General features: G+C 38.5%; 2 long non-coding RNA genes across 4 annotated transcripts in view; one reads left to right on the top strand and one right to left on the bottom strand.

The window, feature by feature from the left end:
• Positions 1 to 26,948, bottom strand: part of LOC139127632 (uncharacterized) — a 237,155-nt gene that overhangs the window by 150,338 nt on the left and 59,869 nt on the right. The window contains exon 4 of one of the 3 annotated variants that reach the window (XR_011551067.1): positions 896 to 1,466. The exons of 1 other annotated variant lie outside the window; for it this stretch is intronic. This is a non-coding gene — a long non-coding RNA (uncharacterized lncRNA). Of the gene's footprint in view, positions 1 to 895; positions 1,467 to 18,571; positions 18,844 to 26,948 lie in introns of those variants that run through there. One more of the 3 variants, XR_011551069.1, reaches the window with a different exon arrangement.
• LOC139127633 (uncharacterized) lies at positions 9,537 to 25,313 on the top strand. The gene is made up of 2 exons (XR_011551070.1): positions 9,537 to 10,177; positions 24,066 to 25,313. It is a non-coding gene; the product is annotated as an uncharacterized lncRNA (long non-coding RNA).

The following is a 26,948-nucleotide window of genomic DNA, read 5'->3' as shown; positions in this document are numbered from 1 at the left end:
AATCTGATTTTTCTTTCAAATAGTAAACTTTATTGAAAAAGTCAAAAAGGACTGTACTTCATAGAACATTTCTAGCAACAGAAGTCGTGGCAATGTACACTTGTCAACAAGGAATCCACTGAACACATACACTTCAGCTACACACGTAGTGGCAATTGCACAAGTTAACAAGAGCTCTGCTTCACTGAACACATACACTACAGCTACATATGTTGTGGGATTGTACATAACTCAACAACAGTTGCACTTCATATAATACTTCAGTTACACATGTCGTGGCAGTGTAAAATGGTCAACAAGACCTGTACTTCACTGAACACATTCAACTAAGCTACAACGTCGTGGCAATACCACAGTCACCAAGAGCTCTGCTTCTGAACACATACACTACAGCTACATATGTCGTGGGATTGTACATTACTCAACAACAATTGCAATTCATTGAAGACTTCAGCTACACATGTCGTGGCAGTGTACAATGGTCAACAAGACTTGTTCTTCACTGAACGCATTCACCTAAGCTACAAACGTTGTGGCAATAACACAGTCACCAAGAGCTCTGCTTCTGAACACATACACTATAGCTACGTATGTCGTGGGATTGTACATTACTCAACAACAGTTGCACTTCATTGAACACTTCAGCTACACATGTCGTGGGACTGTACATTATTCAACAACAGTTGCACTTCATTGATCACTTCAGCTACACATGTCGTGGCAGTGTACACTGGTCAACAAGACCTGTACTTTACTGAACACATTCACCTAAGCTACAAACGTCGTGGGAGTTACTAGAGTCATCAAGAGCTCTACTTCACTGAACACGTACACTACAGCTACAGATGTCTTTGGATTGTACATTACTCAACACTAGTTGCACTTCATATAACACTTCAGCTTCAAATGTCCAGACAGTGTTTACTAGTCAACAAGAGCTGTACTTCACTGAACATATGCACTTCAGCTACAAACGTCGTGGCAATGTACACTTGTTAACAAAAGCTGTATTTCATTGAACCTGCTGCTACAATGTTGTGGCAGCGTACACTAGTCACGGAGAGCACTATTTCACTGAACACATGCACCTTGGCAACAAATGTTATGGCAATTACAAGAGTCATCAAGAGCTCTGCTTCACTGAACACACGCACTACAGCTACATATGTCGTGGCATTGTACATTTCTCAACAACAGTTGCACTTCAGAACACTTCAGCTGCAAATGTCCTGGCAGTGTACACTGGTCAACAAGAGCTGTACTTCACTGAACATATGCACTTCAGCTACAAACGTCGTGGCAATGTACACTAGTTAACAAAAGCTGTACTTCATTGAACACCACAGCTACGAATGTCCCGGTGATGTACACTAGGCAACAAGAGCGGTACTTTAATGCATGCTTCAGCTACAAATGTCGTGGCAATGTACCGGTACACTGTATTGATATCCATCACTTTGAAGATTCTGAAATAAAAAATTAAAGGGAATTAGCATCTTTAACATATTACATTAGAAGTACATCTATCTTTAACAAGTCATCGACAATGACACAGTCCCCGCATGTTAATGTGTACTTTAATTACAAGTCCTCCGGGAGGAAGTTGTCCCCTTCATTAATTAGGTATGTGATTAAAAATACTGCATACAGATGGGGCTTAATGGCCAAAAATGAGTTCCATGTGGTGAAAACATAAAGCCAATGTGAGTCGCCATACTAATTACAAAAGGTCATTAAAATGAATCAATTAGTATTTGCAGTATTTGCGGATATATCACTGTAATTAGGAAAGTTTATTACATATGCAATTACAAATTAATTAACTTTACACTGATAAATGTCTTTTTCACTATCAAAGTAATGTGAGCTTAACATCTGTACCAAGTTTCATGAAATTTGATGCAGTATTTCTTGACATATCAGACTAATTACGAAAATTCAATAATTGACATGATACTGCTACATGCCGTTAAACAACTTGATGTGCATATGTATGACATAGGTAAATGTCCTTCTGCCAACTTGAATGATACTGGGCAATATGTCCGAGTTATAGCTCTGTACATGAAAAAATAGTAACAAAATGGCCACCAGGTAGCCATTATATTGCATTGGATTGTGAAACCAAAAGACATGCATATTTATGACATGATAAGGTCAATGTCCTTGTACCAACTTTGAAAAACATCAGTTGATACATATCCAAGTTGTGGCTCGGGACATGACAAAATCATAACAAAATGGCCACAAGGCAGCCATATTGCATCAGATTGTGAAACCAATTGACATGCATATGTATGACATAGGTCAATGTCCTTGTATCAACTTTGAATAAAAATCCGAGGATGCATGTCTGAGTTAATGCTAAGGACATGGAAATATTGTAACTAAATGGCAGCCATGCAGCCATATTGGATCATATTGTGAAACAAATTGACATGCATATATGGATGATATAGGTCAATGTCCTTGTTCCAACTTTGAATAAAGTTGGTTGAGATGTGCCTGAATTATGGCTCTGTACATGAAAACATCGTAATCAAATGGCTGCCTAGTGGCCATATTGGATCGTATCACAAAAAAAATCGACGTACATATATGACATAGGTCAATATCCTTGTACCAACTTTGAATAAAATCGGTTGAGATGTGCCTGAGTTATGGCTCTATACATGAAAAAAAATTGTAATAAAATGGCCGCCTGGCGGCCATATTGGATCGTATCACAAAACAAATCTACGTGCATATCTATGACATTAGTGAATGTCCTTGTACCAACTTTGAATAAATTCGCTCGATACATGTCTGAGTTATGGCTTTGTACATGAAAAAATGGTAGCAAAATGGCCACATGGCAGCCATATTGGATCGATTCACAACACAAATTGACATTCATATCTATGACATTGGTCAATGTCCTTGTACCAACTTTGAATAAAATCGGTTGAAACATGTCTGAGTTATGGCTCTGTACATGAAAAAATTGTAATAAAATGGCCGCCTGGCGACCATATTGGATCGTATCACAAAACAAATCGAGTTGCATATCTATGACATTGGTCAATGTCCTTGTACAACTTTGAATAAAATCGGTTGTATTATGTCTGATTTATGGCTCTGTACATGAAAAATCGTAATAAAATGGCCGCCTGGCCACCATATTGGATCGTATCACAAAACAAATCTATGTGCATCTGTATGACATATGAAGTAATCCTTGTACCAAGTTGAGTGAAATCGCTCTTTGCATCTCTGAGATATCTGCGTGAACGGACACACGCACGGACACACGCACGCACGGACATGACTTAACCTATAAGTCCCCCCGGATGGTGTCCGTGGGGACTAACAAAATATATCTGTTCATTTACTCATGGTGCATGTTCATGTACTTTGCTTGCATTAACAGGTAAAAAGTCCATGTGTGTACTGTGACAAAACTTTGATATTAGATTAGATTTAATTGATAACGCTGATTCACTATACACGGTAGTCAATGAGAAAACTCGAAATAATTTTCAATACAAAACTAGCAATATCTATGCATTGATAGACGTTTGATTATTGCATAAATGTACTTGTGATTGAAATAGGATGGTTAAAACTCATGTGTGAACAAAAATTTGATTTTGGAATTTCATTGAAAATGTTCATCCACAATACATGGGAGTCTATGATAAAATTGTAAATAATTTTTTCCGATGAAAAATTTGTTATAATTGTGTATATATAGACGTTGTATAATGGACATTATTACCGGTATGCTTGATTAGACTAGGATGGTTACAAATGGTTGTGTGTAAGAAATTTGATTTTGGAATTTCACCGAAATGTTGATTCACTATGCATAGTAGTCTATGGGGAAAGTTTGAATAATTGTTTTCAACACAAAACTAAATCTGTGTATTTATAGACATTTTACAACTGATACAAATGTCATTGATTCAAAAATGGTGTTTGAAAGTTCAGATGTTGACAACAATATGATACTTGAATTTCATGTAAAAGTATTCTTTCACTTTTCATGACAGTTTACAGGTAACTGCTAAATATTTTCCATACAAAACTTGCCATATCTCTAACATGTAAATAACTTTGGAATTATTCATTGCCCTCAGTGAGCTCGACTTACAAGAAGACAAGGGAAGATGTATGTGTGACAGATGACTATAATTTTATTCAGATTTACAGTTAAGGTGGTTGGAAAGGCTAGAGCGTCAGTTATAAATTTCAACAAAACTATTAAAATATAAAAGTAGTCAACATTCTCTGTGGTATAAAAAAACTAGACATTTGGGCACAAAGGCATTGCAGAATTATAGCCTGTTGAAACTTCTGAAAAGCTGACCAAATAAGAAGAAGTTGGGGAGTCCTTAGTGTATTAACTATGGTAGAGGTCCCCTAGCTTTTATTGAAAATTTTGAAAAGGGAAAGTCATTATTTGCTGTTTTTCAGGAAAGTTTGACAAGGCGGTGCTGGCATTCAGAGTGCGTGACTGCTATTGTAAATGCATTTTTAGATGCTTTGAGTGTCAAAGAGGTGTCAAAAGTGAGATTAATAAAAAAAAACTGCTCTATGACTTCAAAAGAGGGGTGCAAATATGGCTTGTTTTCAACATTTTTGACAAAATAACAGTTTTCCTTCATAATTTTATGCCACTTTAATCCAACCTTTGAAATGAGATATGGACATGGAATTTTTACAGCCTATTAACAAGGTTACAGATAAGATTTGTATGGCACAATTTTCCTGTACTTGAAGTGTTTTTTGAAAAATCACATTTTGAAATTTGAAAGAATTTTTAATAATTTTTTGATATATAAACCCATGTAAAATCATAAAAACAAATTTTATTTACAAATCCTGCCGTACAAATCTTACAATAAATAGTGTCAACATATTTATAACAAATTTGGTAATATAATACTTTCCAATTATAATTAAATTCAAATATGTAAAAAAATATGAAAAATTAAATTTTAATATTTACTGGTGTCATATTTCAAAATCACGGCTGCAAATATACAATTTTTGGAGAAAATATTAACTAAGGGAGTTATCCTGAAAATTTGAACTAAATATCTTCATTCTAACACTTGAAACTTGACATTAACTCTGAGAAAAGATTGGTGCAAAAATAGCCTTTCCAGCCACCTTAAATGACTTCAGAAAGAAATCATGCAACAAATCATTTTTATACCCCACAATATTGTTTGAACACTGAAAATGCTTTTTGATGGGGTGGATACTTATGAAAATTGAAAGTGAACCCCCTGTGCTGTTTGACAAACGCATGACCCCCCCTTTGCAGTTTCAAATTTGAGGTGATCCCTGGATTTTGATGGCCAACCCCCCGCCATAATAACTGAACACTCCTTAAATGTGTCTCTAAGTTTTAACTTGAAACAAAACACGAGCTACGCTTTTATTGGTAAAAACAAAGTAGATTAATTTGGTGCTATTTTGGGTTGCACATCCCTGAAGAAAAAGTGTAAGCTTACTTGTGAACACTCCTTTAAACTTTGAAAGCCAATAAGGACATCTATTTCTCAAAACAACCACTACTTGGGCATTTTAGAGACATAATGTACAAGCCCTGCATACGATTGTTGTGTGTTCCCAGCGGAACACATGTAGCATCGTATGCAGGGCACAGGCATTGTGTGTACTGGGTAGTTTGTAAAAGTGTAGTTCATGCTGTGAGTTTACGCTACGCTTGGACATACTGGTACGTAGCCTTACCACAAAGGTTTGAAACGGACTTGTCTGGCCTGAATATAAAACTGCCCATTCTAGTCAAAAAATAAACACAAATCCTACAGTCCGTTACCCAGTTTGATGCGGAAGAGTCTCTACTGTCCAAAAAGCATTCTCATGTCACGATAACAGAAACTTTAGGAGATATCTGCCGTGTTTTGACAAATTCGGCATTTCTAGAGTCCACCATTGTAATAACGCAACACATCATAATGGATAGCGTCTATACATAGAAAGTGGTGAATCTCCTTTTGATGCCATTGATGGCATTAACTCACGTACCAATCAGTGATGTGGACAGCATTCAATTATGATAATGAGTGGTAAGGCGTAGCATGTATTCCTTTTCTGACAGTATATTTTCCCCATCAGCCAGTCAGTAAAAAGTGGTATTGAGCCAAAACGTGAAGTATTTTCACCCACTTGGCTTGGTCTATTATAGCATCTTTAGTCAAATGACTCAACTTTACAGTATTATTTTTTCAACAGCTTTCAAATGTACAGTATTATGTTAAAATACATCTTATGGAATATGTTGTGTTTCATTAATTTTTCCATCTTGACCTGGTAGTGAAATATGGACTTGGCAGGAAAAGGGATACACGTCAGAACGCAGCATAAAGTAACCGCATAAACTACTTTTACAAACTACCAAGTCAACATAACATCTGTGATGCATAGCTATACCACGCCTACCTTAGGGAGTCTTCAGAAATCACAGGGCCGGGAGAATTGGGGAGAGGGTCAATTTTCAGAAAACTGTTCAAGGGGGAGGGTCATTATTTATAAACCTATCTTGGGGAGGGTCACTTTTGACAGAAGCTGATTTTATGGAGAAACCTTTGATTGTCTGTATGATATTTCCTGAATAGGAAATCACCAATGAAATACACTGATTCCTTCAAATGCATATACATTATCCACAAGTTTCACAATGAAGCAAAGAAGATGCAGTGGTATCCTACATTTAACACCTTGAACAGTTAAAACTAATGAAAGACAAGAGACAAAAAACATATGGAACAGGTGGAAAAGTGTATATCAATTACCACATGAACACAAATACAAAGATATTATTATTTATATATTGTAAAATATGTGCATAATTTTCTCAGAGACTACCATGTACACTGAGTGAATGAACATTTCAGTGAAATTCCAAAATCAAATTTCTTGCACAACATGGACTTGAAACCACTCCAGTCTACCGGTAAACATGAACATTAACACCAATAATCAAGTGTACATAAGTGCACAGATTTACCTATTTTGAATTGGAAAACAATTATTAATACTTTCATCATAGACTGCCATATATGGTGAACCAACATTTTAGATTAAATATCAAAATCAATCTCTTGTGCACAAATGCACAATGTGATTTTACTTCCCATTTCAAGCAAAAGTGTATTTCAATACATTATCAAACACATCAAATATACAGATATTGCATGTTTTGTGGTGGAAAATTGTCAATAATTTTCTTGATAGACTGCATGTAGTGTGATTTGTTATTTTTTGGATGAGGCACCGTATCAGCCACATCTTGCCTTCTTATAGTAGCACAAATATGATAACCCTTCCGCAAATGTATGAAATGCCATATCTCTTCAAAAATGCTTGTGTGATAGATTGTGACTGTCCCTCCAAAAACACCAGCCCTTTTCTCCGTAATTTGTCCCTAAGTTACATAACAATTAAACAAATTTTGTATAGCTGATACTTTTCACTTATTCCTGAGGAGAATACTGCAGTGGTTGGGGAGGGTCAAATTTTAGAATGTTAAACAAGGGGGGGTCACATTTTAGACAGGAGGATAATGGGGAGGTCACATTCTACGGTAAAGGTGTGCGCGGAATGCCCCAGGCGTGCCCGGCCCACCATCTTACTGAAGGCTCCCTTACCATATGTATACCCATGGATGTTCATACATTCATGATGTAGCGTACATTATGGACAAACGTTTCACAATATCCCAGGACGCTGCTAATCTCACAGTGAGTTAGCGGATAGTTAGCTGTGAATATGCAGTGCTGCATGTTGTGGAGATCAGAGGTCTGTGGCGATGACCCCCCCCCATCAGACCCGGGCATGCATGCGTATTCAGAGCTGTAAACAGTGAGATAGTGAGTGAGCGTTTTTAATTGCAATGCTCCAGATAAACAAAAACAAAAAGCCCATCATAATCCGAAGTCGGGGTGCATCGAGCGCCTACCTATCGACGGATGCCAACGCAGATGTCCATTTTCCTCTCCGTTTACTAACTTTCTCCGTACTTTACTGGGCGGCTGCTGCCGTGGGAAAAATCATGAAATCCACCATCATGGATATTGAACCGTTGACCTATGATGTCACATCTGGCTTCGGGATCTAAACAAAAACACGTATTCTCGGTCGATATTTTGCTTAGTAAGCAAACTTCTGCGCCAAAATCAAATCAACTCTCTAACAGTATTTTTTACACTTTAATTAATGTAAACGTGTTTTGTTTATATCCCGATGCTAGAATGTGACGTCATAGGTCAACGGTTTGGCTATCTGCAGCAACATCCTGAGAAATAATAAATAGGCTAACCTCATTCAACCCTGGACATAAATGTCAGTTTTACTATCTTTTACCATTACGAAACTGACTTGGTTTGGAATCACGCAAGCCCCACGGCCCAGCCTAGCTCTGCATGGCAGGGTGTTACCGGCGTTATACGGCCTTCCTCGTCCTGTTGTGAGGGGCCGGAACGCCAGTAACACACAGTCCTACCACGCAGAGCTAGGCCTAGCTGTGCCAGGGTCCATAGCTGTGGTGTTTTCAGACGGATCCCTGCCTTTTACGGGCTGGTTTTGATTTTTACGATTTTAACTAGCCCGTAAAAGGCAGGAATCCCGTTTGCTGCGGATCCGTAGCCCTAGCACTCCCTTTGCTAGTTGTGTTGCCCAAACACAACCAGCAAAGAGGGTGGTAGGGCTACGGATCCGCAGCAAGAATCCCGTCTGAAATCACCACAGCTATGGACCCACAGCTATTACTGTAAAACATAGGCCTAGCCCACAAATTGCTAAAATTATTCCGGGCAATTATTGCAGCTAGGACTGACCTTGATGGCGCGAATAATGCCGGGAGAGACAACATCGAGCCTGGCTACGTGTCAAGCTATATAGCAGTTCTAGTTCTGTGACTGGGAGAATTATCCTCAACGGAAATTTGATAAGAAAAGGCCTTGAGCATTTAAGTAAATTAAACATTCATATTTACGTCACAAGTGAACTATCATGGTATACATAGCGCGTTTCGAGGCTTACTTACCAGTTAAATCCGTAGTTCTTTTTCTTCATAATCCAGTGAAGATACTCGCATTCAAGCTATTTGGATATTTTGAGTCTCGGTCTCAATACACCGTTAAATTTAGCGCCAAGCGAAGCGTAAGGTTGATTGCAATTGGCTCGCAAGCTTCCGTTCGCTCCGCATTGAAACAGACCCCTGATTAACCAATCATAAGATTGCTTCGTTAATAATCAGCCAAGCTGTGAGGAGGCATTGACCTCGTAAATAAACCTCACAGAAGTCGTTCGCGGTTGATGTTTGACCATATGGAGCGACCAACTGGTACTACGAGGCAACTACGGAAACATACTAACTAGTACATGGCTGATCAAGAAACCTGGTAAGTAATGACTGTTTCACACTTGTTGAGTAAGATTTGCTTATTGGTGGTCGAGACCGGAGTGCTCGCAGAGTTGCTTGGAATTGTTGATGATGGAAGGCCTGAAGGCTGAACCTCACACTCAAGCGTCGCTGCGCGAGGCCCAAACAAGGTTGTCTCGCCTTGGGTTTTGTCGAATGCCAGTGTAACACGTTGGTCTAAGATATTTGGATAGCTGTATCACATTCCCTTCAGGCTGTATGTTACCGGATCCGCTAGCGTCGTGCCCGGTAACACCCTCTGCTGCAGCTGATAGGCCTAAACGATGCATTTTGACACAAGACCTTGTAGACATATAAAACACTGGCCCTGCCTGCGATAATCAAATCGTAGGCACACTGTTCAAGTTAGCCCTACGAGTATGGCGAGAGTGTCCGGCTTTGGCTACGCCATTGGTGGCGTAGCCATTTCTTTGCGAGTGAAATGAATGCAATATTTGGTTCTTATATAGCGCACATACCCACAAGTACATATGCTCAAGGCGATATGAATTCCGATGTACTATTCATCCGCTTTACAGAACGTGTGTCGGCTAGGTTAAACCACCGGTGGGCGGGTGGTTGGGTGGAGGGACGCCTAGGTGGTTTACGTTGGTGGTTCAAAGTTTTTCATGGTGACGGATCAGCACATTGGTACAGATAATGTCAGAGCGTGGATGTAAAAATGGTCAGAGTCGTTTGGGAGGAAATAATTACCGCTGTACTCAGAATGCCTTTATACAGGTATATTATACCCAAAAATTGATGCATCAAAGGCCAAGAGTCTAAATTTTTGCTGGTCCTGGTCGTTCTGCTCGTGCGTACACAGCTGTTTAGGGAGCCGTAATTATTTACGGCCTGGGGGTCGGAGGAACTACATTGGAAAATCCGAAATTTCGAGTCCCACCAAGCCAATTTGAGTGACCCACTAACACAGAAATTTTGGCTTACCTGCGCCCAACTAACAAGATTGAGATATAAAAGCTCACTTAACAACTCATCTTTCATACTTTGAAACGCTATGTCAATCCATCCATGGTCAATCACGATCCGCGGTGCCAATATTCAAGTCGATCGACATCGCGTTTTGTGGAGGGGCTGTGGTTGTGTGCATCGCGGAAGAGAAAGTCGACGTTTGAAAACTTTGATTTTCTGCGTAAGAGTAGGACTTTGTATGTTGGTTTTGGGAGTTTTACATCAAATCTAAATAAACAAAAAATAACTTGGTATCACTTTTGAAACGCTACGTCGATCACAGTGTCAAATTTTAGGTCGACCGACATCGCGTTGTGTGTACTGTGTTACAATTGACCGCCGGTGCTTTGTACACACATGGTGTAGTACAGGCTGACATTCGGTGTCGTTAGTTTGAGGTTTTATCAAACATGAACAATGAAATTTAGCTCTCTTTTTCAATTATATTCAACGTCACCAAAAAATCCAAAATCAGCTCGCGGATTCGTTTTATTGTGAAATTAGTACAGTGAATTAAAATCACTGAGAATTGTGTTCCGATAATTCATTGAATTGAATAAACTACAGTGGAATTTGATCGAGTGTCCGTTTTGCCTTGCAGAGCTCGACAAGTCTACATGTTGCTTATCATTGGGTAAAAATGTCCCATTTTGATTAATTTCACCCCCGAGTGATATTGGTATAGTCCACATTTCTTCTACGCATGCTCACCAGGTTACTTTTAGCTCTCTAGTCTGACAAGTAGCTGTGCTTTCTTTACGTTAGTCAGTAGACAACTTTTAGCCATCTTTTACTGAACTGTTTCACTTCAATTAGTACCGTTCTTAATTACGATGTCTGATAAGGATCCTGAGCAGAGCCCAGTGGATAGTCGACAAGTCTACATGTTGCTTATCATTAGAAAAGTAAACATTTGCAACAAATTGAGTATTTGGTGTTAGATTACAGCGCACGCGGCGAACGTTTCCCAGACACTGTCTCGTCTACAATAATGACAGTCGTTTCAGCATGCCACTCATGCACAACAAGCTTGACACCGCACTATAGCTATAGCACATCATCAAAGTTTTTTTTCAGCTACAGCTTTGTGTACTTTGATTTTAGGAAATATAACTCAGACAAAACTCACTGGCATATGATATTTTTCGAGTGTCGGATCTATATCTCGAGGAAAGTCCTCAACATCAACCTGACTGACTCTCGGCGTTTTATTACAGTGAAACATCAGCAAGGTAAAGAATATTTTGAAGGCAGAGAGATATCATCGTCCCCTCCATACTAACCCGTTGCCGTGTATGATGCCGTCCGGGAAATTAAGTGCCAAAATACGGTGAATTATTTCAGAAACACTGGGTGTGTTATTCAATGGCACAAAATGTACCGTGTTGATTGAATTGCACTTGCCTGTGCAAAATCAACACTTTTCTTCAAGTCTATTTTGTAGCTCAGAGAAGTGTCAATTCAGAGAGAAGTGTCAATTGAGAAAGTTTCATTTAGCTGAGACAAAAGAGAAAGCGGGATTAAAGTTTCATTTAGGAGTGTTTAGCATTTTCTGGTTGACAATATTCAGTGTTGTATCGTGTCAAACTTGTTGATAGAGTAGACTGCACTCGCAATGCTACAGACTGCACGCAAAGGAACTGTTGTCGTGATTGCTGACATCGAGAGGAGAAGAAAAGTTTTTTTTTAAAGAATTTACTTGTTTCTTCATAAAGTTCCCAATTTAAAAGTAAACACCTAAAAGAAAACTGGTGATGTGCATGTAGTGCAGTGTTATGCTTGTTGTCAGTGACATGCTGAAACGACTGCAGTGATCGTGACGAGACAGTGTATGGGAAACGTTTGCCGCGCGCTGTAATCTAACACCAACCAAAGACGAAGACTCAATTTGTTGCAAATGTTTACTTTTCTAATGATAAGCAACATGTAGACTCGTCGAGCTCTGCAAGGCAAACCGGACACTCAATCAAATTCCACTGTATTTGATTTGTTTATGTAGTCTAGCAATTTACGCGGTGAACTTGTCGCTATCACTGCAGTACCGCTATCAGCGAACGTGTTGTACTCATACTGGGGATCGCTCTCTCTTTAGTAGTATCTTCAATCAAGTTTATTTAAATCAGTAAAAAACTTTGTACAGCAGGCTGGTCATGATTCCAGCGGATCGTTTTCCGGGTTATGAAAACCCCTATTCTATGATGTATTTCAAAATGTTTGTTCAAGTCACGAGCTAAACATAATTCTACACAACAGTCTGGTGAAATTTTGCTATTATTTTTGTCAACTGAATGCAGTTGACAGGCCCGAGTGATATCAAATTAATTTTTCTGATGTTTTTTAAAAACTTATCCCTTTAAACATGTTGTAATTGACAATGGTAATGATTATTCTGTATGTTGAAATGGTCTTTAATACTGTACAAGAATGCATAAAATTACTCCAAAATGTCTCCAAAATTTAAAAATTTCTTGCCCACGTCCCTGAAACCCTCCCCCTGTATGTATGTTGGAATAGCCTTTTATAACTGTATAAGAATGCATGAAATTGCTCAGAAATGTCTTCAATTTAAAAAAATACTGAACACCCCCCCCCCCCCCCACCCAGGGAACCTGGTTGCACGCAGAAGCTAACCGCTTACTTTTCTGAATTTTCCTCATACTTCAAAATTTTTGAGAACCCTGATTTATGTGTGGATCGTCATGTGTTCGTTCGTTCATTGACTTGTTCCTAATACAAAAATGCCGTGGACTTTGGCCTGTATCAGTATATCGCTAATGTTTGGATTTCTTTTGTATGCGATGATCGGTTGTTGTGGAAATATTTCATTCAGGCTTAATGTTTCGTCCTTGTCTATGTGTTCCCAGTTTTCGCACATTGCTGCTTTTTATAGCTTGTGTTCTTATATATATTGTTGCTATAATTTTCGTCGTGAAGACTAGTGTTTTCTTTGTTTCTTCGTTCGTTCGCTTGTGTTCTAGTTGCGTAATTCGTGCGGCGAACTGTGCTTGCGATGTGACTGGACATTTCCTGTTGTTTTAGCCACGTTCGATTAATCTTGCATAAAGTGTATTGACCTTTGAAACAAAGTCATTTTTGTGTTGCAAGTTCTGATGTATCTTAGTGTTCCCCTTTGATCAGGCTTTTAAAGCGTAGATTTCAGGTGGCCTGATGTTTTATGTAAGAATTCAAATCTGTCGATTTGTGTTCTTTAGTTGTATGTGGAGTCCATCGAGACTTGTGTTTGAATTTATTCTTTTTTTGGTCAACTTGTGTCGCATAATGTATTGGATTTTCCTTCTCCTAATGTTTGCGTCTTGTATGAGATGAACTCTGTGAGGACGATTTGGTGTTTGGGTGAATTTCAACCCGTACCCAGTGCATTGATTTTTGCTGTTGTTAACTTGTGTAATGATAGATTTTGATGAATCTAAGATTCGTGTTGTTATTTATGTTTATGTTCGGCATTTGTATGGAGTTTCATTGTATTTAAGATAATATGGCGTCTCCTCTTGTACCGTCTTTTTCTGGCAATTTGTTTGTTTTTCCTGTTTCTGTGTTTGGTGACACAGTATTGTGTAAATTTGTATTTTGCATATGTGTTATGGTAGTTCTTGTTTGGAGAATTTGATGGCCTTGAAAAAGGCCGTCTGCTATGGGTTTCAAAGACAGACCCGATACTGTTCGTCCCTCTGGACGTTTGTGTTTTGGATTGTGTATAGGCTTTCGTTTGGCCAATAAATTATATCGGCTCTGGAGGCATTTGGCTGTCTTTCGTGTTGTGGGATCTTGACAACTGTCAATCTCTGTTTATTGTTTGGCGATGAATGTCTTTCTTCTTTGCTGTGCTGTGCTTGATGCAGCGGAATGTAGTCAAAGCACAAGGTGACAAATAATTTGTCGCAGTGGTGCTCCGATGTTGTCACTTTTTGATGGGAACAGCACTAGGTAGTGGCCTGGTAAGTATGCTTTAAGGCGTACTTGAAGGCTCCTTGGTGTAGTTTATGTGTCGCTTTGTTTAGTTGTCGCCTCCTGTAACGAGTAGAGTGAAGCGAGCCGTATTGCAAGACTTCCTGATCTTACCTATACTATGACGGGTTGCGCTATGCTGGTGTCGGACTGACAGCACTTGACTGGAGCGTCAGATCGATGTCGGTCTCGCCTGGTATCCCGATTGAATGCCAATGTTGATCAAGAAGGCCTAAGTAAGACATAGCTTTTGTGTCGCTCGTGGTGAGATATTGAAATTGCTTGTGTTTGAAGACTATTTATCTTGTGTTAAGTTGATTGTGTTTGACTTCGCGTCATTTTCACCAACTATATAACTAAATCCACCGTGCGGTTATGTCGCCCTTTGCTGTGTTACAGTAATAGTTCGCACTTTGCAGCTGTTTATTTTTGGGCAGATTGTTCAGAGCGGGTTTTTCAGTCGAGTCATGTTGCTTCTGATGTGACTCAATTTCTGCTATTTCAATTTTGGTTGCTTCGAGATAGTTTTCAAGCATTTGGTATATGTATATGTACAAAAGAGAGCTCATATGGTAGGTCGGCAGCGTCTGTGTGTATGTATATGTGTTGGTTACACTTACACTGACAGGTATGTTAGTACATGCGGACTATGTCCGTTCACATCAAAGACTACAAAACAGCAGCACAAACCATCGTAATATTTGGTTTAAAGGTGCACCCATTGGTGGAGATGTGAATTTGTTCAAATTAATGTGTCAGTGTCAAAAATATGCAAATGAGGTAAAAGGGGAAAATCCTGCAAATTGCTTGAACTCTGTAATCACAGGCCAGATTTGGTTAAAACTTGGTATACAGCTTCTTTATGGTGACTTATGATGGATTTGTTTAATTGTGGTGAAATTTTAATAATTGTATTTTAAGGCAATTTGCCAATTTTTGGTCAACAAATTTGTTTTGTCTGATAGCTTTAATAGCCAGTAGACATGTTCTTAGGGGTTATCCTAATGTAATTTTTTTTATGAAATTTGCAATATTGCATTATTGCAATTTTGGTGTAATTTTTTAGCTCACATTTGGTTATATCAATGTGAGTTTATCGTATAAGCTGAAGTTGATGGCGACTGTATGTATGTGTGTATGTATGTATGTATGTATGTATGTATGTATGTAATGTATGTATGTATGTATGTATGTATGTATGTATGTATGTATGTATGTACGTACAGTATTCCGTCAACATTAAAAACACGCAAACCGCAGCACATTTCAGCTTGGTCTGTGGTGTGTGGATGCATCCTGGGCTATAGATGGGATTTTGTTCAAATGAAGTCTTCATTGCCAAAATTATGCAAATGAGCTTACAAAATGTGAAAATGGTCAAGAATTATTATCTCGAGAAAACGCTGTTTTGATTGCTTTGAAATTTTTGTGCAAGTACCTTAGGTAAACCTTATACAGTTTTATAAATATTGTGAGGATATCCTTAATTTTGTATTTTTACTGAATTTTTTTGTGATTTTTCTCATTTTCAGTAAAAATTCTTCTCTGAAACCAGCCCAATCGCACTCAAATTGGGTCGGATCTTTGCGAGGGTGTTACTCTTCTAATTTGTTGAAATTATGACGAAATTGGGAAAATTACTATTTTGGAGCAATTTTGTCATTTTTGGTCAAAAAATCTTAAACAGTATTTTCTTTTTAAAACTCCTTGACAGACAGCTTTTATATTTGGTACACAGACCTACAGAGATGTCAATAGTCAGATATGTGGAAATTGTCCTGAAATACACAAATTTGTATTTTTAAGACAATATTGTCATTTTTGGTCAAGAAAACTTGTTCTCAAAATTACTTGTTTGATAGCTTTGTAATTTGGTATAAAAAGTCCCGAGGGATGTTATTAGATAAATTTTCTGCTCAAAGTGTTGGGAAATCCCAAAATTTGTATATTTTAGGTAATTTTTTGCTCACGTGTTTACACACGTGAGCATATGTCGTAGCGATGTCTGTCTGTCTGTCTGTCTGTCTGTCTGTTGGTCGGATATCTCAAAAACGGCTGATCAGATCAGAATCAAATCTGGTACATAGATTCAGTTAGCAAAGTGCAAGAACTGATTAGTTTTTGGTGAATGTGGCTTGCATAGTTTTTGCTCATTTGCATAATTAATGATTTTAGAAAAAAAGGATATTCATTACAAACAACTACACACAATTTGATGAGATTTGCTACAAAAGTTGATCACACCAAAATATATCAGTTGTGGGAACCATTAAGGGATGACATAAAAAAGAGTTGCTTATTTGCATATTTAATGAACTTTCCTAATTAGGGATATATGTCTGATTTGACTCGATCAAAATCGACCAAACTTGGTATGTATATCAAAGATACTATGATTTAACATTATTGAAAGTCATTAAGCGTTTTAACTGCAGCCAATTCCTAATATGCATATTAAATGAATTTTCATAATTAGGGATATTTATCTGAATTGACTTGATCAATTTGATGAAACTTGCTATGTACGTTGAAGATACTACAATACAATATTTTTGAAAGTCATCAAGCATTTTCTCTTCAGCCAATTCCTAATTTGCATATTGAATAAACTTTCCTAATTAGAGATATATATCTGAATCAACTTGACCAAAGTTGACAAAACTTGCTACATATATTGCAGATACCATGATACAACATTTTTGAAAATCATTAAGCATTTTATAAGCAATTCCTAATTTACATATTTAATGACCTTTGCTTATTAGGGATATATACTGGATTTACTTAATCAAACTTTGCAAAATATGCTATGTACATTGATGATTATACCAGATTAAAACAATATCAAAAGTCATTTCACATTTTCATGTCAGCTGAATTATAATTTACATGTCTAATAAGCTTTCACAGCTCGGCATGTATGGCTTGAAGGACTTGGCCGACGGTAATAACACTTGCTATATAAAGTGGTGATACAATGACAGCAGTAAAAGAAGATTGATATTTTTATTTCAGCTAATTACTTATTTGTATACTTCATAACCTAATCGGCGGTGATTATTGTTCATTACGTTGATCATAATATTTTCAATGAAGCTGCAAACATGTGGCAAAGGTTAAAATTTACACCCAACTGCAATATATAATGAAACACGTGAGCATTTTCAGTTCATATCTGGTCTCAGTTTGTGACCTTATATGACCGACACCAACCCAGGATATGTTGTGAGACAGTTTTGAAGGCTGTGAACATAATTTGTCATATTTGGTATCAATTTGTAGGAAAATTTGATCCAGAAAACAAAGCTGAGGTGGATTGTTTCATTGTGGACTAATTTTTGCAACTTTTTTGCTCACGTGTGAACACGTGAGCATATGTCGCAGCGATGTCTGTCTGTCTGTCTGTCTGTGTGTCTGTGTGTCTGTCTGTTGGTCCATTTTCTCAAAAACGGCTGAACGTATTTCAGTCAAATTTGGTAGACATCTTCAGAATTCAAATGGCTAGAACTGAAAAGGTTTTGGTGGGCGTGGCTTGGATATTAATGAAGTTATGAAAGTTTTAATTTTTCTGTTACGCCGCGTATGACAAGTGAAAACAATCGACTGTTTGAGGGCGCTGTGAAATGTGCTTGTCCAGGTTGGCTACAGCTGGATAGCTCTGGTTTCAACCACGGTCCCTCCGTGTTTCAACCTCGTATTGAACATTAAAAATATGATATTTTATTACTCATTTAACTCACTATTCAAGATAAAATATCGTTTAGCAAATTAGCTTTATCCTTGGTAATTGATTGTTTCCCTCGCTGCTCGATCGCCAGAAATGAGTACATACGTTCTCTACCTAGCCTCATGGCATGGAAGTGCTGATGAATAATAACTTTGGGTCAAAGGTATTGAAGTGTCCAATCAGGTTCGTGCACAGAGTCCAAGGCCATGACCTACTTCATGTACTTCTGCACTGTTTTGATTTTGCTTCGCCAAGAAACGTGTTCGTCATTGTCCATAGAAGTATGTTTGCTCTCCTTTGAGGTTGTTTGTGAAACAAATTCCGGGATAGGCCTTGGAATGCATACAATCGGCATCGCGGCAGTGCATGTAGCTAGCCCTACGAGTATGACGAGAGTGTCCGGCTTTGGCTACGCCGCTTCCCACCTCCGGTAGGCGGCGTAGCCAAAGTCGGACACTGTCGCCATACTCGTAGGGCTATGCATGTGGCGTACCATGCTTGTGTAACTGCTGAGCTCAACGTGCATTCACGGTTGATACTCGTGTACAATCATGATGTGTTCAATTCTGATGAAGATTCATAAGTCTTACTTTTGCAGTCTTTTTTCCGTACGATAATCCCGACAATACGTGTTACTGTTAGACGAGGTGGCCATTTTATGATAAGTTTCAATACTGCACAGCTACATAGCGTCACTATCGTGTGATCGAGGTACAGCGTTGTTGAACGGGATACAGAAACTCTGCAGAGGGAGAAACGATCGTTGACATGAACAGTCAATGTACTTCAGCACGTAGTCCGCAGATAGCGGATCGAGAAAATAACGTGTCCCAGTAAATAACAGAATATTTATCAGTGTTCTCCCCAGAAATTTCTGAAACAGGATCGGCTAATTTGCATAACAATAACTATGTAAATGTTATGTTAATTATGCAATACACACATCACTCCATAGCATCAGAAAAAATCTCTAAAAAGGATAAAGTAAAATCTTTTATATATTACATCCGTATTTTCATTTAAAGTCTTCCAGTTCTGTCTAGAATAACATTCAAAATCAGACGTTTTATGTGATCTTCAGTTACTACATGTTTGTCTGTAGCCAGATTGCTAAACCATGGACGTCTTTTTTAAACGTCCATGGCAAAACAGTTACACGGACAAGTTCATACGGGACTGAATATTGCACTTACAATTCGGAGTCAGCAGAGTATGCCTGCAGAGAAATATTTTGACTTAAAAACCCCATTCATAATAAAGAGAAGCCCGAAAATATTGATATCGGGTATTTTCAAGAACAAGATTTGAAATTGCATCGACTTCTACTTCGACAAACGTACGAAACTTCGACAACTGCACGGCGTCGGCCGCCATGCATTGCATTGTGTGGAGCACTCTTTAACACACGCGACCTTTGAACCTATACTGTATACCCTAACCGTACATACATAGCTGCTGTATTCATATGATCAAACGAATGATTATTTTCGCTCATGCAGTTCCTTTTTATTTCATTTCATGGTACCGTGAATATTGTAAAATGGGTCATGGGTTTGAAACTGGATCAAGTTCAACTGTTTCTCAAAGTCAATCGAACGAACCATGCAAGTTACGAATGCGTGACACGAGGTGACACACATAGCTTCAACGTCATGTTGACGTACACAAATTTCGAAATGGCTGACAAGCGTGCCAACTCGGACACGCAACGATCTGAACACACGGCAGTACCATACATTTTTGCATATGATGTTTGTCTCAACCAATCGTACGATTTCAGCCACTTCTGATCGAAATCACTTTTCCTGACCTTTGGATCCTTACCAGTGCGAGACTTTGGTGGCAATGACAGTTCAACCAGTGATGCTTTGACTGAGTGCCCGCTGGCAAAGATGCAACACTGAGCCTTTCGTTGAGTATACTCCATGTCCGTTGTATAAAATGGCCGTTGTCTGCACGATCGGCAGCATAACACATTTCATGCTTTTTGAATTTAAGTTTCATCCGTCTTAGCCGATGTTCATTTGCACTACGGCCGGCCCATTTATTCTCCTCACAGACAAGCGTGACTTTGGGTGCTTTGCACCCGATAACCCTGCCGCATTGTGTGTAAAACACCTAAAGCATCGACATGAAAGGAGAACAGTCTAACCATTTCACACATTTGGGCGATGGAATAAACCTTTTAATCATCTGGCACGTCGTGTTATCGCCACATTAGAACCGTTTCACACCTTGATACGCTCGCTGAAATAAAAGTGACAAAATCGTCGCCGAGAAACAATAGGTCTTCAGCCACATTTAAAGAGAATCAGCGGACATGAAACAGGATCGGCATTGAAAAATAAAGGATCGGGCGAAAAAATAAAGGATCGTGGCCGATCCTGTTAACGGCCTGGGGAGAACACTTTTTATGTACATTAACTCGATATTTATCAATTTCCAGCTCATCGCAAAAAATGTATTGCAAAGATTAATTTGTCACTGACAAATACTGCACTGTATGGAAAAAACAGTCTGTAGAATAGTTCAACTTCAAGTGGTATTACCCGAGACAAACACTTGTGTTGTCAATTTGATTTCATTTCATAAACTTCATACTTCATCGAGTATCGTGTATTTCAGCCTTTGTGAAGCCATTTTATTGATATTTTCAATTTTTGTCTTGGCTTTGTTGTGGAACATGTTGAATCGTCTCCGTGGACATGTAGGCAAAAGTGTGACGAGGTCGAAGTGACTTGGGTACCTGGGGCCGACCAAAACCAGTGTGAATTACTGGGGTCAAAGCGGACAGCGGCCGGGATGACGTGTTCCCCAAGCGAGCTACCTTCAGAAGTCTGTTTCATCGCAAAAAACGTCAACTTTTAAAACCGTCATTTATTTACTGATGTTATTCTCAGCATCACAAACATATACGCCTCTGCTATGTATCACAGCAAATAGTTATATTTGAGCGCCCCGTAAATGGGATCCTCGTTTTTTTGCGAACCCGGAAGTGTGTCTTGCTCAATGCATTTCCTACCCATAGCGAGGGAAACTGCCCGCGTTCCCATGCTCCCATGCACCCTTTTTCAATGCCAGTGCAACGCCATCTGTGCAAAATTTGTGGTGGTATGCTCCCGTGTGATGGAAAACCTCTCTTATTCTAACAATGACGTAGTTGACTTTGGACTTCGATTTCGTAAATGTGATGTCCATGCAGTGAGTTTGGGTTGGCGCGCTTATAATGCAATCTTCGCCCGCCTGCGGTCCGATATCCCGCATTTATTAGCGATATTTATCTGTTTTGACTTGACCAAAGTTGGCAAAACTTGCTATGTACATTAAAGATACTATGATACAAGATTATTGAAAGTCATTTGACATTTTTTTCAGCCAATTCCCAATATGCATATTTAATGAACCTTCCAAATTAGGGATATATACTGGCATTTACTTGATAAAATTTGGCGAAACATGCTGTGTACATTGATCATTATACCAGGTTATAACAGTATTGAAAGTCATTTTGCATTTTCATGTCAGCTAATTCATAATTTGCATAAATAGCTAACAAGCTTTCACGGTTTGGCATATAGAGCTTGAAGGACTTGACCAAAGGTAATTACACATGCTATATTGTGATACAATGACAGTACTCAAAGAAATTAATTATTTTTATTTCAGCTAATTACATATTTGAATACTTAATGACCTTTAGAATTGATCTGTGGTGAAATTCATTGTGTTGATCATAACACTTTAAAATGTAGCAAAGCATGTAGCAAAGGTTCAAACTTGCACATAAATGCAATATATAATGAAACACGAGAGCATTTTCAGTTCATATCTGGTTTATGTAAGACATACAAGAACTGATGAGAAATTTGGATCAGGATAATTCCAGATGTTGTAATCACCACCCACAGTGGAAGGCATTTCACCATCTGTAACTAACTTAAGTGCTGTTTACATTAGAATGATAACACTCATGGCATTAACTAAAAACTCCCCAAGGTTGTAAATACATTTAATTTCCTGTCATCTGGCGTTATGTAATACCAAGGGATAACACATTTGATATTCAGGAGGGGGTAGGGTCTAGAAGATTGATGAGGTAGCATTCCTTTTTACCAGATCCCTTGTACATTTTTTACCCACTCCCACCTTTTCTTTTTATCAAACCACTGTCTATTTTTGTTGTTGACATTTGCTTATGTATTTAGGATCTGCTTGTCCCATTGTTGTAGAAGTTGATATGCATGTTCCTAAAGATTACCTCCAGTACCTAAGTTGGAGAGCTTATTTGCTTTTGTCATTCTTGTTTTTCCTGGTTTAAATATTTCTCGAATGGACCAATTCAAATCGAATGTGAGCACACTGTCCTTGACGGTATTTTTATCCTTTCTAGTTAAATATTTTGTTTTCAAATCTGATAGCTTTGGTTGATGGCTTTGGGCATGTTCTTAGGGATGATCTTAATGTAATATGTTCTAATTGTGATGAAATCTTCAATTATGTATTTTTGCAGCTATTTTTGCCAGTTTTGGACAGGCTGTCCTGAAATCAGCTATGATAGATTTCCACCATCTTCATCAACGCATGTGTCACAAAAAGTTCTCCTCTACATAACACAGCAAAAGCTATATTGACAATTGTGAATTAGTGCACGAGTAAAATAATGTAACAATAATTTTGGATACACTTTCATTTCGTTCTATCAGTTTCACCATTGTTGAGTTGGCACTGAACAGAGATTGATTTTAGAGGGAGTATGTGGGGCGGGGGGGACGGTCGGTAGTGTATGCCTGATTTCATAGTGCCGTAATTACCAATTCAGGGCTCGAACTTAACGGTTGCTCGCTTGCCCGGAGCAAGTAAACCTGACATCGGGCTGGTAAAAATAAATTACATTTGCCCAGTTGGGCAAATGATAGACTTTGATAAAATTTATATGTTCTGGGAATAAATAACTTAAGAAATTTTGTTAAACAATGTTCGCTGTTTCAAGTCACTGAAGCGGGTATCAAACCGACAAGCTGGACGTCAACATTCAGCGAGAGATATTCAGCTGTTGTCTTTCCTCCCTCGGGAAGTCTAATCTCACTTGTTTTTCGCTAGTGACTCCAAGGGGGTGTTGGTCAGTAATTTCAAGAGCCACTTTGCACGCGGTGACCTGACTGCGACAACGCAGACTGTACTCCATAGCGAAGCAAACCACCCTGTTTTCATGTAAATTTTTGAAATCTACGCCTGACAAAGTCACGGATTCCGGAACAGGATCTGTGCCAGGGGATACAGTACACGTTCAACCGGCCAGCCACTCAGAATCGACGGTGATAAAGCTATAGTGCAGTCGCAGCATCGAGTTCAGTGGAAAGTTACGTGAAGAAGCAGAAGTGCGACATATATGAAAGGAAACGACAAAAGAAGTTTCAAAACTTCTGGAAAAGAGATTTGCTGATGCGAATATCGATTGATGGCCACCCCTTCAACTGTATGACCCCAATCCTGCACTAGAATATTGGTGGATGAGTGGGAAGAGATCACGAAGACCAACATTAATGGATCGTAACAATTAACATGATTATCAATACAGACAAAACAGAACCTGCATTGATATGATGCCGTCAGCCACATTTTGAGATTGTTTGGTCTTCGTGATCTCTGCCCAAACAATGTAAACGGACAAAAAAATCGGGCAAGTAAGTTTGTTCCTCGGGCAAGTGAAATTTCTGGAAACTTGCCCGCAGGGCAAGTCGGTAAAAAAGTTAAGTTCGAGTCCTGCAATTGTTCGATGCAGGTACAGAATTAGGCCGGGTTGGATTTTTGCACTTCCAAACTTGTTTAGGGGAGGTGTGAGGACACACGCATTTAGTTTAATGCGCATGTTTTAATTATCAAAAGCCCCTAAGTTGTTAAAGATACGTATACTTCTAATGTAATAAGTTAAAGGTGCTAATTCTCTTCAATTTTTTATTTCAGATTCTTCAAAGTGATGGCTATCAATAAAGTGTACCGGTACATTGCCATGACATTTGGAGCTGAAGAGTTGATTTGTTTACATTGCCGAGGAATTTGAAGCTGATGTGTTCAATGAAGTACAGGTTTTGTTCACTAATGTACATTGCCACGACATTTGTAGCTGAAGCGTGCAATGCAGTACAGCTCTTGTTGACTAGTGTACATTGCCGGGACATTCGCAGCTGTGGTGTTCAATGAAGTACAGCTTTTGTTGACTAGTGTACATTGCCACGACATATGTAGCTACAGCTTTTGTTGACTAATGTACACTGCCACGACATTTGTACTTGAAGTGTTCTATGAAGTACAACTACTGTTGTTGAGTAATTTATAATCCCACGACATATGTAGCTGTAGTATATCTGTTCAGTGAAGCAGAGCTTTTTTGACTAGTGTAGACTGCCATGACATTTGTTGAGGCAGTGTTCAATGAAGTACAGCTTTTGTCAACTAGTGTACATTGTCACGACGTTTGTAGCTGAAGTGTAAATGTTCAGTGAAGTACAGCTCTTGTTGACCGGTGTACGATGCCACGACATGTGTAGCTGAAGTGTTCAGTGAATTGCAATTGTTGTTGAGTAATGTACAATCCTACGACATATGTAGCTGTAGTGTATGTGTTCAGAAGCAGAGCTCTTGGTGACTGTGGTATTGCCACGACGTTTGTAGCTTAGTTGAATATGTTCAGTGAAGTACAGGTCTTGTTGACCATTGTACTCTGCCACGACATGTGTAGCTGAAGTGTTATATGAAGTGCAACTGTTGTTGAGTAATGTACAATCCCACGACATATGTAGCTGTAGTGTATGTGTTCGGAAGCAGAGCTCTTGGTGACTGTGTAATTGCCATGACGTTTGTAGCTTAGGTGAATGTGTTCAGTGAAGTACAGGTCTTGAGGACTAGTGTTCCATGCCACGACATGTGTAGCTGAAGTGTTCAATGAAGTGCAACTGTTGTTGAGTAATGTACAATCCCACGACATATGTCGTGACACTTTCATTGTCACAACATTTGTAGCTGTAGTGATTACTGAAGTAGAACTCTTGTTGACTAGTTTACTATGCCATGACATTGTAGCTGGTGTCGATGGAGTACAGCTGCTGTTGACTTGTGCACATTACCATTACCACGACTTTTGTAGCTGAAGTGTTCAATGAAGTACAGCTTTTGTCGACTTTTACAATAAAGTTTACTACTTTTCACGAAAAATCTGATTGTGTGTCTTAAATTTTCCACATTAGAACTGGAAAATATGAATTAGAATCTGTATACAGTTCTGATTGGAATATTAGTGTCAATTATTTGTACGGTTCTGTTTTATACATGCACTATCGTGATGTATTTTTTGCAGTTTTTTTCATGTATTTCCTCATGTACAGAAAATAGACGCAGCAGATCTGAACTGACACGCGTGAGGATGAGAAAAAACTTTATTTTTCTTGTCATCACATCGGTCTGTATGGCTTACAAGTGACCACACAATCAGTGGAAATTTATTGCAATGCTATTTCCTGTCTGTCTATGACACACACTTTTCAAAATCACGTAAATGGGAAATGGGAAAACGATCTTTGACACGAAATTTTCGTGTATAGCAACCAGTTCAAGGATTTGTCAACACATAGGACACATGGTAAATTTACAGAATGAGCTATGATGGTATACATCAATTTGACTTAAAATGCTGGTTCGCCTAGACATATCAGAAAAAATGATGAGGTGACGCAGGAATTTGTGACTGTATTTTTTTTTTATTCTTCAATCAACAACACGGAGTTAAACATGACAACATCATAGGAATGCACGCAGAGATAAATGCACAGCAGTGTTGCTTAATTATTTGTGTATAACAACAGTTCTTTGGTTGACTTAAGCGCAGAATTTGCACAGTTTTGACAGCGCAATATAAGAGTTACATATGAGTACAGTTCTGAATGGAATATAAGTGTCAATTATTTTTTAAGCTTCTGTTTTATACATATACTATCGAGTTTTTGTGGGTTTTTTTAATTATTGCCCCATGAACAGAAAAAAGGTTGACGCGGCGGATCTGAATTGACGCGCACGAGGATGACAGACAAACTTTTTATTTTTCTTGTCATCACATCAGTCTGTATGGCTGACAAGTGACCACACAATCAATGGAAATTTATTGTAATGCTATTCCCGTTTGTCTATGACACACTTTTCAAAATCATGTAAATGGGAAATGAGAAAAATGATCTTTGACAGGTAATTTTCACTTTTGACAACCAGTCCAAGGATTTGTCAACACATAGGACACATGGTAGCTTTCCAGAATGAGCTATGATGGTCTACATCAATTGTACTTAAAATGCTTTTTCGCCCCTCTCTGTCAAGCATACTTTTCAAAATCATTTCACATGGGATTTGAGATGCGGGAGCTTATAAATATATTTTCATATGTGTTAACAACTAAAGATTTCTCTACACATGAGACACATGGTAGCTAAAATTTTGCACATTGTATAATCAGTGCAAGAATTTGAAACCATGTTAATCGCTTGGGCCCCGCCAACGCTGCTTGCAGCTTTAATTTACTTTTGTCATTCTTGTTTTTCTGGTTTAAATATTTCTTGTTGTTTTTCTGATTGTACTGTGCAGAAATCATTGTAATAACATCAACGAAGAATTTTCCTGCACTGAATAGATAGAAACAACATTTATTGTTGATCTTTGGTACCCACACTGGTATGTTCCAATTCTGATCAAATGTGAGCGACACCGTATGATTGCGGTATTTTATATTGTCGGTCTTGTAATTTTTCACTAAATTGTGTGACTTTCTGTGTAAAATCGGCTTCGTTGTTGCATGTTCTGATG

Source organism: Ptychodera flava, unplaced genomic scaffold, assembly GCF_041260155.1.
Source record: "Ptychodera flava strain L36383 unplaced genomic scaffold, AS_Pfla_20210202 Scaffold_34__1_contigs__length_2629520_pilon, whole genome shotgun sequence".
NCBI classification, from domain to species: Eukaryota; Metazoa; Hemichordata; class Enteropneusta; family Ptychoderidae; genus Ptychodera; species Ptychodera flava.
The sequence above is the reverse complement of the archived record's forward strand: the minus strand, read 5'-3'. Positions and strand labels throughout refer to the sequence as shown.